Consider the following 14,350-nt stretch of genomic DNA (forward strand, 5'->3'; position numbering starts at 1 on the left):
ACACACACACACACACACACACACACACACACACACACACACACACACACACACACACATACTGCCCCATCCCCTGAGGGCTCTGGGCGGTGAACAACAAAATAATATTATATAAACGGTAACAGCAACAAATAATTAATATAAATAACATCATTCAAACATAAAATTACAGCGTTCCACATAAACCACTTGGCGTCCAGCATTAAAACTGTCAATAAAACCCTCCCAGAGAGCATAACCAACAGCATCCCTCCATTCATCATTTGGGGTGCTTTCCCCACCTGTTGCTAGTTGTTTCACCTGCAGACACTAGTCTATGGCTGTTCCCTGCATAAAATCGGTCTCTTTTTGTCACCCATAGGACTTGCGCTTGGCATCTCTCGCACTCTGTCCCAGCAACGTCTCTCTCTCTCTCTCCCTTGCAGGCTCCCTGCACACAGGCCGGAGTTCTCCGCCCCCTGGGAGTGTCCCCGAAGAGCAGCAGCAGATCGCTCGCCAGGGCTCCTACACCAGCATCAACAGCGAAGGGGAGTTCATTCCAGAAACGATGGACCCAAATGTAAGCAGCGGTGGCTGAAGCTCAAAAATCAGACCCCGCTTGGGCTTGGCTTAGGGGAGATTGCAGACGTGTTGCCAGGGAGGAGTGAGTGGGTAGAGAATGCAGCCAGGAACCATGGAAGGACCCGACTGGGTACTTCTGGCTATAAGCCTCGTACTTTTTCTTGGGCCAGTTAATTTTCTCAGATCCTTCATACAGGGGATGTGTCCAGCTTCTTTCCAGCTGGATTAAGCTGCTTCCCAGTGATCCAAAGCAAGTCTATCCCTAGGGACACTTGGAACTAATTCAGGCATGCTCTGCCAGCCCTTCTTGACTGTACCGGCTCATTCTTGAGGTGGGCGGTTACAAGTGTAATGTTTCTTTGCATGGAAGTAAACAAAGTATGGGACATTGTGGGTTTTCCAGACTTTGTGGCCACAGTCTGGTAGGTTTTGCTCCTGACGTTTCGCTTGCATCTGTGCTGGCATCTTCAGAGGTATGTCATGGTATGCCCATCAGCTTCTGTGTCAGGCTATACAGGGAAGCCGTTGAAATCCACAAACACTGGGACAGTTTCGATAAAGGCCCTTTCTCCACTTACCTTTGTCCGAGGGTTGCTGCACGCAATTCCCAGCGCGCGCAATTCCCGGCGCGTGCCCCAGCTTCCCCACGACCCCGTGCTCTGCGCGGGGTCATCAAAAGGCGCCATTTCAAAAGGTGCCAGGAATTACGCGTGCCGAGGGGGCGCAAGAGAGGCACGTCGGGGAGGCTGCGTTCTCGCCGCCCCTGAAGTGGGGAGTGCAGCTGGACCCCGCGCTACTTGAGGAGAGTAGCGCGGGGCTTAAGGTAAGTGGGGAAAGGGCCAAAAAGGAAGAGAATCTAAAAATCAACAAAACCTGGCTACCTGTACTAAAAAAGCCACCAAAACAAAAACCAGAGACATTAAAATTTAACTGCAAATGAACTCCACCCAGACGCATGCCAGTGTTCCTCACCCCTCCTCCCACCTGTGAGATGGACAAAACATATAAGCCACCAAGGAAAACTCTGCAGAGGAAGGCAATGGCAAACCACCTCTGCTTCTCACATGCCTTGAAAGCCCCTTGCTGGGGTTGCCATAAATCTTGGATGGGTTACCACCAAGGAAGGCTCTGCAGAGGAAGGCAGCGGCAAACCACCTCTGCTTAATTGTTTGCCTTGAAAATCTTGTGGAGCTGCAGTAAATCAGCAGAGATTTTACAGCACTTTACACGCAAGATGCCATTGGGTGAAGGTAATAAACAAAGTGGCCTAGTGGTTGCAGAGACATTGGCTGTCTCTAGAGTAGAAAGACCACACACAGGGTGGGTTCTTTAACTCTTTTTTAAAATTGTGACAGGGGAGTCAAAAGTCACTCTGAGGGGTTTTTGGCAGGGGTCTAAGAACACAGATGTGCTTCTAGCTGTCAAAACGGGCTGTAATGATTTCTGATTTTTTTAATGAGTCTTTTCTTAATTATCTTCTCTTTTTTTTTACCCCGTTCTCATAAGGTGCTGGAGTCATTTATCAGCCCGGATGACTCTCTCTCAGGAAGTTGTCAATCTTTGGACAGATCCATAGACAGGTAAGCCAGGGGGATGAAAATATGAAATAAACAACATCTTTTTAAAAAATCTGTTCATGACATATCTTCCCCTGCCCTTCCTCCAAGAATATCAGGGTACTTGGTTGTTTCTTCTCCCAATTCATCCCATTTTTTCCTCATAACAACCCTGCAAGGTAGGCTAAACTGCTGGGCAATGTTTGATCCAGGGTCACCTGGTGAGCATCATTGCTATGCCCTTTATATCCAGGGTCAGCAGTGGCGTAGGAGGTTAAGAGCTCGTGTATCTAATCTGGAGGAACCGGGTTTGATTCCCAGCTCTGCCGCCTGAGCTGTGGAGGCTTGTCTGGGGAATTCAGATTAGCCTGTGCACTCCCACACACGCCAGCTGGGTGACCTTGGGCTAGTCACAGCTTCTCGGAGCTCTCTCAGCCCCACCCACCTCACAGGGTGTTTGTTGCGAGGGGGGAAGGGCAAGGAGATTGTCAGCCCCTTTGAGTCTCCTGCAGGAGAGAAAGGGGGGATATAAATCCAAACTCTTCTTCTCTTCTATATAGTCTTATTATTATTTTAATGCCATCTTTCTTTCAGCCTGGGCTCGAAGGCAGCTAACAATCAGTGAGACTCTATATTAAAAGCCATAACATTCGAAATTATCACTAGAATGTACAATAGAGCCCCCTTTGTAATATGTATTAGGGCCTCCCTATCTTTGACACACTCATATTTAAGCATCAGCATTTGCAGGAAAAAGTTTCAATTCCCTCAGCACTGTTCTTTGTTGACATTCCTTTTTTTCTAAACTCTCAGAAAACCGCTGCCTCATGTGGTGTGACATTACTGACGCTTTTGAATAAATGTTTCAGCATGAATAATCCCCTTACAATTCTCTCATAAGAGAAAGGGCTTCGGGGCCTTGACGGTCTTCTCTGGCTACAGATTTCCTACCTTCACCAAGGATGTGGGTGGGCATGCATGTAACAGGGGAATTAACGTCATTTTTTCAGCGAAACGCCATGATACCGAATTTAAAAAACCATTTGGCAGCCAGGATTGTCAGCTGGGAGGGCAACCGGAGGAAAAAAAATACATTATACCCCAAAAGCTCAGCAATCAGGATAGATTTCCGCCTTTGCTCCTATGTAAAAGCAGCAGAAACGTTTCTTGGGAGAATCTCTTTAAGGAAGGTTATTTTTTAAAAACAAAAAAGCGGGGGTGGGGGGGATCTTTCCTCCCCTAATTAAACTTCAAGGGTTGGGGGCTAATCTTTACTGAGTTCTAATCTGAATCTCCCCATCTGATGTCTACTCAGTCTGTCCAGGTAGTTTCCTTTGAAAGAGGGTAGCTGCGCTATCCGCAGAATGACAGTGAAGAGTCAATTCTTGCAGCACCTCAGAGACCAACAAGTTTTGGGGGGTGTAAATTTCCAGAGCTTAACGTTTTCTTATCTGGCTAAGGGAGCTTCTAGCTCTCAAAAACTTACACCCTTAAAAGTTTGTTGGTCCCGGAAGGTGCTATTGGTCTAAAAATCCTTAACAGCACTTCCAAATTCAAACTCAAAAGCCGATACCCTAAAAAAAATCTAATTGTTCTTTGAAGGGCTCCTGGATCAGAGAGACTTAACTGCCCTGTGAAATTGACATTAAATCCAGTGATTTCCTGTACACATCTGACCAAGCAGCAGGAAGCTCCCAACGTGATTGAAAAAATGGCTGGAGTCATTGTAGGGCTGCATTTCAAGACACGAGTAAAATAGGTCGAATCCAGTTCCCTGAGAGAAGGGTACTGACTCTGTGGTCGAAGCTACTATTGTTGTTCCCCACTGCAACCAGCTTGATCCCAGCCTCGGAGGGCGGAATCATCCTGTGCCTCTTCGCCGCACCGTTGCCCAATTGGCTACTGTTCTACGGCCATGTTCCATCTATCCTCAATAATGCTATTAAAAAAAAAACGCTATGGTTCTGGAGGGACAAAGGTGGCGCTTTTTGATTGGCCAGCCAGGCATGCCCGTTCACTCAGCTGGGATTGGCTGAATGGGGGACTCCCGCACCAGAGATTCTGCACTTTACTGGTATCGAGCTGAGTCTCGAGCATGGTTCCTCGACAAAGTAGTCGTTCTCAACTGGAGTCGGAAATTTGACCGCCATACGGGTGAAGGTTGTTAAACCACGCTTAGATCCTAGTACAAAGCGGAGCACTTAGGTCGAACGCAGGCAAGAATATGAACAGAGAATCAAGTCAAAGTTCTAGTGGACGTGAATGAAAAGTGAAAGATTAATAAGGCTTGGTTTTTGCTTAGTATTGAGGTTGGGAAGGATTATGTCGACTTCTGAGCAGAATTTTCTTGCTTTAGAGCCTTCCAGTTCTTTGCACGTTTCCAGCAAGCCTGTATTTCTTCTTAAATGCGGGGAGTCAGTGTCTCTCCTGAGATCTACCAGCATGCATTTTAATTATGCTCTTGCTGATGTACAATAAATTTTGTCGGCATTTAAAAGGCACAAAAAACAGTTCAGTTAAAAAACCCGAGAATTTTTTTTTTAAGTCTTCCCTGGGGTGATGAACTGATTTTAAGGTAGGGAGCTCTTGAATCTTCCATCCCACTGATATCCTGCTCTTTGGTTCTTAGGTGCCTGGGGTCTAGAAAGGTAAAGGGGCCTACAGAAAGGCTCCGGATGAAAATCTCAAAAAAGCGGTCCATGCCACATGGGAGGAGGCACTATTTCAAGCAAGGGGCTATAGTTAAAATTCAGGGTAAGTTTAAAGAATATTTGTATTAAAAGAATAAGAACATAAGAACAAGCCAGCTGGATCAGACCACAGTCCATCTAGTCCAGCTCTCTGCTACTCGCAGTGGCCCACCAGGTGCCTTTGGGAGCCTCACATGCAGGATGTGAAAGCAATGGCCTTCTGCAGCTGTTACCCTTGTTAATCTGGACTGTTAAGGCATTTGCAATCTCAGATCAAAAGAGGATCAAGATTGGCAGCCCATGAATCGACTTCTCCTCCATAAATCTGTCCAAGCCCCTTTTAAAAGCTTTATCCAGGTTAGTAGGCCATCACCACCTCCTGTGGTAGCATATTCCAAACACTAAATCACACGCGTTATGAAGAAGTGTTTTCCTTTTATTAGTCCCACTCCTCTTCCCCCAGCATTTCTAAATCTAATGCCCCTGGTTCTGTGGATTGTGAGAAAGAGAGAAAATTCTCTCACAACATTTTCTACCCCATGCATAATTCTTTTATAAATCCTAATCATATCCCCTCAGCAGTCTCCTCTCCAACCAAAGAGTCCTAAACGCTGCAGCCTCTCCTCATAGGAAGGTGCTCTAGTCCCCTAATCATCCTTGTTGCCCTTCTCTGCACTTTTTTTATCTCTTCAATATCCTTTTTGAGATGCAGTGACCAGAACTGGACACAGGCTGGGAGTATATTTCTGTGGAACTCTAACAGCTCTCCTCTCTCACACAGCCCGCCTCTTTAACCACAAACCCCATCTCTAAGGAGGACAGAAGCCAAGCCAAAAGACAGCCTCCTGGATTGTTTAGGTAATTCCATTGACAATATTGTGGGTCATAGACCAGAGAAGAGGAGTCCTCCACGGAGGCCCTTAGGGAGACTTTTTTGGTGTTGGATTCTCTTCCGCTCCATCCCCTGTTTTGGACTCTGGAGATCTTGCCAGCAAATTCCAGGATTGGCATCACCTCTTGAAATGCTAAAAAGGTGGAGTTTGGGCACTGTGGGCGCTACGCACTTCCCTTGCAGGGGTCAGGAGAATTTCGACAGGGTACCTCTTGCGACTGCAAAGTCCTACATGGGAATTGCAAAGATTTTTTTTTCCTTTGGCCTATGGTTTTACTCGTGAGCATACATGTGCGTTTTGGGTGAAATCATGGAAAATTGCATCATGGTTATTAAGCAATGGAATGAATATCCCTCACCATTAAAATGAATACATGGCAAGAGGTCTAGAGGAAGAGAAAAACATCTTTGAATTTATGCAGGGCTGCCGAGCCGAGGCTGTAGAAGCTGAATTTGCAACGCGAGCCGCGTGTGGATTCTGTGACCCCCTGGTTGCACCGTTCGCGGCTGCCCTTTAAAAGTTGTTTATTTATTAATAAAGATTTATATCCCCCCCTTCTACTCTGGGCGGTGCCACGCCAGATGGCTCGGCTCGAGAAACATGCCGTGCGCAGCAGGCATGTAATACAGGTGACAAATACTGGGCTTTGCTGATCACCCCAAAGGTACCAGATAAAACAAAAGGAAGAGTATTGTCCGAAGGCTTTCTCGCCGGAATCACTGGGGTGCTGTGTGGTTTCGAAGGTTTGTTCTATTCTAAAGCAGCATTCTCTCCTGACGCTTCCACCTGCATCTGTGGCTGGCATCTTCAGAGGATTCGATAGTTGTCTCAGGCTGGCATCTATCAGATCCCTCTGAAGATGCCAGCCACAGATCCAGCTTAAACGGGCCAGGAGAGAATGCTGCTAGAACACGCCATACAGCCCGGAAACCACAGCACCTAAGAGGAAGAGCTTTATAAAAATCTTTCCCGCAGCCATCCATCCAAAAAAAGGAGGCAGAAAAAGGGCGGAGTCTTTGTTCACTGTTTGTCTGGCCAAATGTAGCGAGGAGATATTTCCATAGCTAATTATTAAGCCACTGGCCCCAGTCCTCGGTTGGTTTCCCCTGTTCGTGTCTCTTTGACATGAGCCAGCAGCCCTTTACCTTCATGACTACACATGCCAATTGAAATAACATTGAGTGCTCATGCTATATTCGAAGTTTGGTTCGGTTACAAAACATTTACTTTTGTTTGTAGCCCTCTTTTCGACTGAGCAGATGACCGCCCTTTAAAGTGCAGGAATAATGCAGAACCAGTAAAGGAAAAAAGACATGTTATGCAATAAAGTTGGATTTCGAGGTGAGATCCACGATGCTTCAGAATGGTTTAATACAATATATGATGCAATTTATTTATTTATTTATAATTAGTCTTAGAGCAACGCCCCATCCCCCCGGAAGGGCTCGTGAACATGATAAAATACACAATTACAATACAAAAGACGGATTATCGTAAATCAGGGATAAATGTGGTAAGACCAAGATTTTCTTAAGGCGATGCTAATATATAGTCGCGGTTTTATTCTTTATCTTACCAGATTTTGATATCCCATTTTGTGACAGATACGATAATGTAGCTGGCGGACCTTCCCAAGACAATATCACCTCTCCCAGAGTCGCAAGGACCATAGTGACGGTAAGATTCATTTTGAAAACACGAAAGTGCTAGTGCAGGTAAAGAGCGCCAGAAGGACCCAGGGTATAAGGACGCGGCATTGATCCATTGGAACTGGACCTGTAGGAATATCTGTAACTAGCAAAGCTCAAGCGGCTCCTCCCGACACAGTGCATGTTGAGATCGAAGAGATGTGTGTATCCAGGAAGAATCCACGTGCAGATAAAGAGTTGCTGCCACCCGTCGCCTCCTAATTCCTCTCTCTCATCCTTCCGCCACTCTCAAAGGCCGAGGACCTTCCTCGTGAAGCGATGCCGCCCCCCCCGAGAATCTTTTCCAGCCCGCGTCATTCAGCCGACTGCCAAGAGCTTCAACGGAGAATAACAAGCCTATCACGCTATGTATGAAGATCGCTGGGCACGGCTATGAAGGTGGTGGCGTAGCTGCGACAAGATATTCAAAGGCATACCGCCTCGTCTCCTGCCAAGACGAGAAACAGTAAGTGGCCCCATGGCTGCTGCAGAAGGGCTGAGGAGATCGAACAGATCTGAGTTTCGGATTCTCTTTGCTGCCACGTGTAATGCTGTAACCTCTACCCAAGCCGCCGGAAAGCCAGATCTCGACCTACAGCTGCGGATCACCTGGGCATCTGTGTAAGAAATTTGTTCGCTCCAGTTCAGCCCAGAATCGGCCTCGGTTTTCCAGATGCTCATGAACTACAATTCTGGCCTTTGTCAGGCATGGCCACTTGGCCATGCTGGCAGGGGCTGATGGAAATTGTATGTTCATGAACATCTGGTATGTCGCGAGGCTGCAGATCCCTTTGTCTAGTTACTGGGTATAGAGCAAAAGGCAGTGAGAATAATCTGAGCTGGGAGGTCCCAAACCTATTTGTTATGAGGGCTGGATATGGCAGAAAAGCACTTGGCTGGGCCAGGCTGGGGGATGGGGTGGCTTCTCGGCCAGCCCTAGAATGGCACAGGGAGAGAGGAGGTGCCTGGGCTGGCAAACCGCAAGAGGTGGAGTCACTGCCCTCGAAAAGATCTTATCAGCCGAGGTGCGGCAACTCCTGTTCTCCCCTGGAGAGCCAGTGTGGTGTAGTGATTAAAAAGCAGGTGAACTATCATCTGGAGAACGGGCTTGATTCCCCCGCTACCTCCCACACTGAGTGGCAGAGGCTTAAATGGTGAACCTGATGTGTTCCCAAGACTTCTACATCTCTAAGCAGAATTTTGGGCTGGGGCCACAGTTCTGTGGAACTCTCTCAGCCCCTGCCGCCTCACTCAGGTGTCTGCTGTGGGGAGAGGAAGAAAGGCTGGCGAGCCAAAGCCACCTTGAGCTCTCCTACAGGAAGCAGGCAGTATAAATCCAAACTCGCCTTCTTCTTCCCCCGACTTCAATGCCACACCCAGCAGTACTCTGCTCAAGCCAGGCCGAATTAGGGGAGGACGGCCTCAGCTGGCATGCAGGCCTGTTAATCCCTCTAAAGGGGACAGATTTCGCCTCCAGGCTACATGTTTGACATTCTTGATCTAGGTTCTGCAAGTCCCCAGCTCAAATCTCGCTTCTGCGATGCTGGATGTCCCATTTTGTTGAGTGTGCTGACTGAATCTGAGTTATCGGCCGAGTCCCTGTGACGGAGGCAGACTATCAATTAGGAGCTTTTCAATGAGGGCTAGAAACTTGGAAATGAGCGCCGGTATTCTGTGGTTTGTGAAGAATCTCCTGGGGAAAGGGGCAGAGTTAGCAGCAATTTGAAGGAGCAGCAGTGGCGTAGGAGGTTAAGAGCTCGTGTATCTAATCTGGAGGAACCGGATTTGATTCTCCGCTCTGCCACCTGAGCTGTGGAGGCTTATCTGGGGAATTCAGATTAGCCTGCGCACTCCCACACATGCCAGCTGGGTGACCTTGGGTGAGTCACAGCTTCTCGGAGCTCTCTCAGCCCCACCTACCTCACAGGGTGTTTGTTGTGAGGGGGGAAGGGCAAGGAGATTGTTAGCCCCTTTGAGTCTCCTGCAGGAGAGAAAGGGGGGGATGTAAATCCAAACTCTTCTTCTTCTATGCTAACAGTTTCCGTCTCCTCACTTAGCGCTGCAGGCCCCAGTGAACTGGAGGCTGGGAAAGCTGCTGGGCCGGGGGGCCTTTGGAGAGGTTTATCTTTGCTACGATGTGGACACTGGCCGGGAACTCTCAGTGAAGCAGGTGCCCTTTGACCCCGACAGCCAAGAGACGAGCAAAGTGAGTATGAATGGCCTGGGCAAAACCGTGCATCTCCGATGCCCATGGAGTGCAAACATCCTCACCATGCAAATAAGCGTGCAAGTGCTTTAACATTGATCACACTTTGTGAGCTTAGTGGGAGGCCTCTCACAATCATCACATTGCAAAACATTGCTGGTCTCTGTTTTGCTCTGTCCCTTCCAGGCAATGTTTGCACTGACAGTAGGAAGCCTTAGGAATCGCTGGAAACTCTGTATCATAAAGCTCGTGAGTTGCCAGTGCGGTTCCTCAGCAGGACTCCTTCCCATTGTCATTTCCAGCAGTTACTTCTCCCAGAAGTAACTCTCACAGTTACTTCTGGAAGCAAAGTTGTGATATCAACATTGCCAATGCCATGCCCGGCCATATAGCTCAGCCTCTAACCCTCCCACTCAATTGCTAGAGCAACTGTGTACTTTACTTTCTCTGGATTGGTCTGCAACCCAGGTTTATTATACGCTTTTCTTGTTACATGGAAGGTGCTAAAACCGTCTCCCTAAGGGCAGTGGTGGCGAACGTTCTTATATTCCAGATGTTTGTGGAGATTAATTTATCAGCCTTTCAGCATGGCCAGTTGACCATGCTGGCGGGGCTGATAAACTGTATGATCCACAACATCTGGAAGTGCCGCGCGTTCTACCACGGGCCTAGTGACTTTAGGCAAATCTCATGGTCACAGGTGATTGGTGCTAAATCTGCATTTTTAAAATCTGAGCAGCATATGTTGTTTCTCTTCCCCTTTTTATCCTTCAAGTATACCATAGGTTGAGGCAAAGCAATAGGCCCAAGGTCATCCAGTAGTTTTCCTTGGCAGAGTGAACATTTTAACCGAGACTTCCCAGACACTCGTTCAGTGGTGGCGAACCTTTGGCACTCCAGATGTTATGGACTACAATTCCCATCAGCCCCTGGCAGGGGATGATGGGAATTGTAGTCCATAACATCTGGAGTGCCAAAGGTTCGCCACCACGGCTCTAGTTCAAGTACTCTACTCATTACATCAGAATGGGGAATACTCTTTGAGGATAAAGAGTTTAAGAACTGGAAAATGCTTTGTGTGCTCAAAAGTCCCTTCAGCGTGACAGGAATATTCCTATTCCTGCAACTTTTAGATTTGGGCAGGAAATGAACTGGCAAGGTGTATGGTTGCTTAGCAACCTCTTGTTAATATTCCTTCTTCCATTTCCCATGTGGAGGGAGGTCTCAGAAGCGGTCTCAGCACAGGTGTCAAACTTTAGTCTCCAGATGTTATGGACTACAGATCCCATCATCCCCTCCAGCATAATGCTGCAGGGGATGATGGGATCTGTAGTCCATAACATCTGGAGGGCCGCGAGTTTGACACCTATGGTCTGGAGCAAAATGCAGGGGCCGGATAAGGAAAGACAGACAGAGGAGCCAATGAGAATCGACTTCTGCTTGACCTTTCGAATTGGGGCCTCCACACAGCCTTTTTTGGGATCTACACATTTTCACAGGCAGATTTTGTTTATTAAAACATGGAAGCAAACTCCAGTGCAATGTTTCTCCTGGAGTGATTCTCTCCTGCTGAAAATGGCTGTCAGCTGCAATTAGGCAGAGAGCTTCATGCCTCTGCATGTATGAGCTGGACCTGTGTTGATCGATGGATCTCTGTTGGGGTTTTCAGCCGGGACAAAAAGAATCCACGAATCCATCCTTACTTCCAGGAGAAACTGCATTTACTCGTGCTTTGTTCTTCAGTGGGCTCAGGGTTACAATGATCTCGGTCCCAAGGAGATTTGGCTTTTGCCTGCTCTTGAATTCCGCCGTGGCTGTACAGTACACCCTCCGGCAGCCAGCATTGTTAAAAAAAACCCTTCTCATTCCTCCTTGGTTGTTTCTACCTTGTCACAGGAAGTGAACGCCTTAGAATGTGAGATCCAGCTATTGAAAACCCTCCGCCACGAGCGGATAGTCCAGTATTACGGCTGCTTAAGTAGACTCTCGAGGAGAGGAAATCCGTCCATCTTGTGTGGAATGGAGCATGCTAGGGGTAAGTGGGCTCCTTTTCCTATATTGCGGTGTGACTGTATGGCTTGAGGCAGTGTATTCCTAATGGAAAGTTCCCCAGCTAGGTTCCAGTCCCACGCAAGCTGGTGGGCCAGACGAGGAGTGCACATAATCGTATGTGTGAGCCAGCACAGAATGTTCTCACCCCTCCTCCAAGTGGATGCAGGAATGACTCCCCTCCAAGAGTCCTCTAATCTGGCAGCCGATCATGCAGTGCTCTCTTGCATAAAGTTAAAGTAGGTGTCGCTGGAGTGTCTGTCTTGGTCAGATAATGAGGCCTTCTTATCCCACCCATTTAGGGCTCCATCAAAGACCAGCTGAAAGCGTACGGGGCTCTGACGGAGAACGTCACCCGGAGGTACACCAGACAGATCCTCCAAGGAGTTTTCTACCTGCATAGCAATATGATTGGTGCCGCCAGAGATATTAAAGGTAGGTGGAGATCAGAAGGGGAACTTCTACCTGCATGGGACATCTTTAGCAGTTGCCAGCCCTACTAGCATCAAGGTGCTCAGCCTTTATGGAACCTGCAAAGCAGCTTTGGGAGGCACCCACAAACCCCACCAAGCAAAAAAAAACAAATAACAACCTCCACTGCGTACAAAAGAAATATTTCCAGCAGCCATTGGCTAAGCTTTACCCCTGTTAGGCCAGTAATAGCTGCTTTAATGTCATGGAATGTTGACAGACATTCTAACAGCCAAGTGAAAAGAGTCAACTATATTATAGTCCAGGGGTGTCCAACTCTGGCGCTTCAGATGTTCATGGTCTACAATTCCCATCAACCTGTGCTGGCATGGCCAGATTCTCAGATGCCTTTGGACTTCTAAAACAGTGGTGGGATCCAAAATTTTGTGCAACAGGTTCCCTATGGTGGTGGGATTCAAATGGTGGCGCAGCTTTTTCAATGGGGCCGGGCGGGCAATGATGGGGGGGCATGTTTGGCCTTTCCGGGGGCGGGGCATTACTAATTTCTCTGCTACTGTAAAAAACTCCTACTGTAAAAAAAAAAGTTCCGGACCCCCCCAGCTGGTGCATCTTTCTGTCCATAATTTAAAACCTCATTCTAGGGCAAGACTCCATCAGCCTACTGCCAACAGAAAAACAACTACTTCTCCTCTAATTGATCAAGGCCTTGGTCAAACATTTGATACTTCTAAATACTTAATTTTGCATCTTGAACTTCAAAAAAGAAGGACATTTCCCTTACACATGTGGAACTCTACTATATTTCTAAAAAAACATGTTTTTAAAACAGCATTCCAAATAGAGAGAGAATTATCCCGCTTTCTACCTTCAGCAAACTTTGGGTGCTTCACATAGGAAGTCAAATGGATTCTTACATTTTTTGACCCACGGAATTTCTACCGGAAAAGCAGACCCAATTAGTAACCCCCTCTCGGCACACACAAATAATTAGTAACCCACTCTCGGGAACTGGTGACAACCTGCTGGATCCCACCTCTGCTTCTAAACCATTCTCTGGGGCCACAGAGGGAGCAAATACACCCCTTTCTTTGGAAACTGATCCCCCCATTCCTAGAGTGTCTCTGTGGGAGGCATATATTTTCCCCACTCCTCAATTTCTAGAGGCCAGATAATATCTTGCTGTTGGAATATACCAGCCTCAGGGATTGCACTGATCTCTTCTGGGCTTTTCACTCCTCCTTAGGTGCCAACATTTTGAGGGATTCTTCTGGGAATGTGAAACTAGGAGATTTTGGTGCCAGCAAACGGATTCAGGATAATCTGCATGTCTGGAACAGGGATGAAGTCCGCCAGCAGGGACTCCGTGACTGGACGAGCCCCCCGAGGTGACTAGAAGGGAAGGATAATGGGAAGGAAGCGCTCTACATTTCAGTAAGATGCCAGTCCCAAAAATGGATATCTCAGGTTGGAAGAAGTCAGAAGGCCCAACTTCTACACTGTATGCACTAGGAATGTTTCCAATTGTTGATTGAATGAACAAATACAATAATTATTGAAGTGGCAAGATATTTAATCTTTGGGGTTTCTTCTAGAGTTTCATTTCGTTTGCAACCTTTTATTGGTATAAAGATTCCAAAATAGCAATTTTTTTCTCCAGAGTTACATGGGATTTCGTTAATGAAGAGCTATAAGTGTCTTCTGAGGGTCTTTGGCCCAAAACATCTTCTTTAAACCCTTTGAACTGTGAAGAAACAACCTTGCCCCCTATATGGCTAAAAGCTCTGTTTTAGTGGCATGCAGTGATGGGGACCCAAAAATTTTAGTAACAGGGTTCCCAGTTTGGTGGTGGGATTCAAACAGTGGCGTAGCGCAATGGGACTGGGCGGGGCACGACGGGGGCATGGCCAGGCATTCAAGGGGTGGGGCATTCCTGGGCGGGGCTGTGGCAAGAACGCAGGGCACGCGCGCCCCAGGTGCAGTTCCCCTTCACCCCACCTCTAGATTCAACTAATGACTGTTTAACGTATTAAAAAGCAATATACCGAAAGGTAGTGTATCATTTCTTTTTTATATAATTATATTGATTGATTTTAAATAATAACATAAGTAAGTAGAGACACCAAAACTGTTTTACAATTGTTACTAGATGGCAAACACATCTAATTGTCTATCTCTCTCAATCCCCTGCACTAAAACATCCTATATTGCCTCCCTCCTTCCTGTATATTTCCCTCCCTCCCTACTTTCTACTTCCCCTTCAGATTCCTATAACTAT

General features: G+C 47.2%; 1 pseudogene; it reads left to right on the plus strand.

Moving 5' to 3' along the window:
• Window positions 1-425: 425 nt before the first annotated feature.
• LOC125424920 lies at window positions 426-13,460 on the plus strand (annotated as a pseudogene).
• Window positions 13,461-14,350: the final 890 nt, after the last annotated feature.

Source organism: Sphaerodactylus townsendi, unplaced genomic scaffold (genome assembly GCF_021028975.2).
Source record: "Sphaerodactylus townsendi isolate TG3544 unplaced genomic scaffold, MPM_Stown_v2.3 scaffold_148, whole genome shotgun sequence".
Taxonomy (NCBI): domain Eukaryota; kingdom Metazoa; phylum Chordata; class Lepidosauria; order Squamata; family Sphaerodactylidae; genus Sphaerodactylus; species Sphaerodactylus townsendi.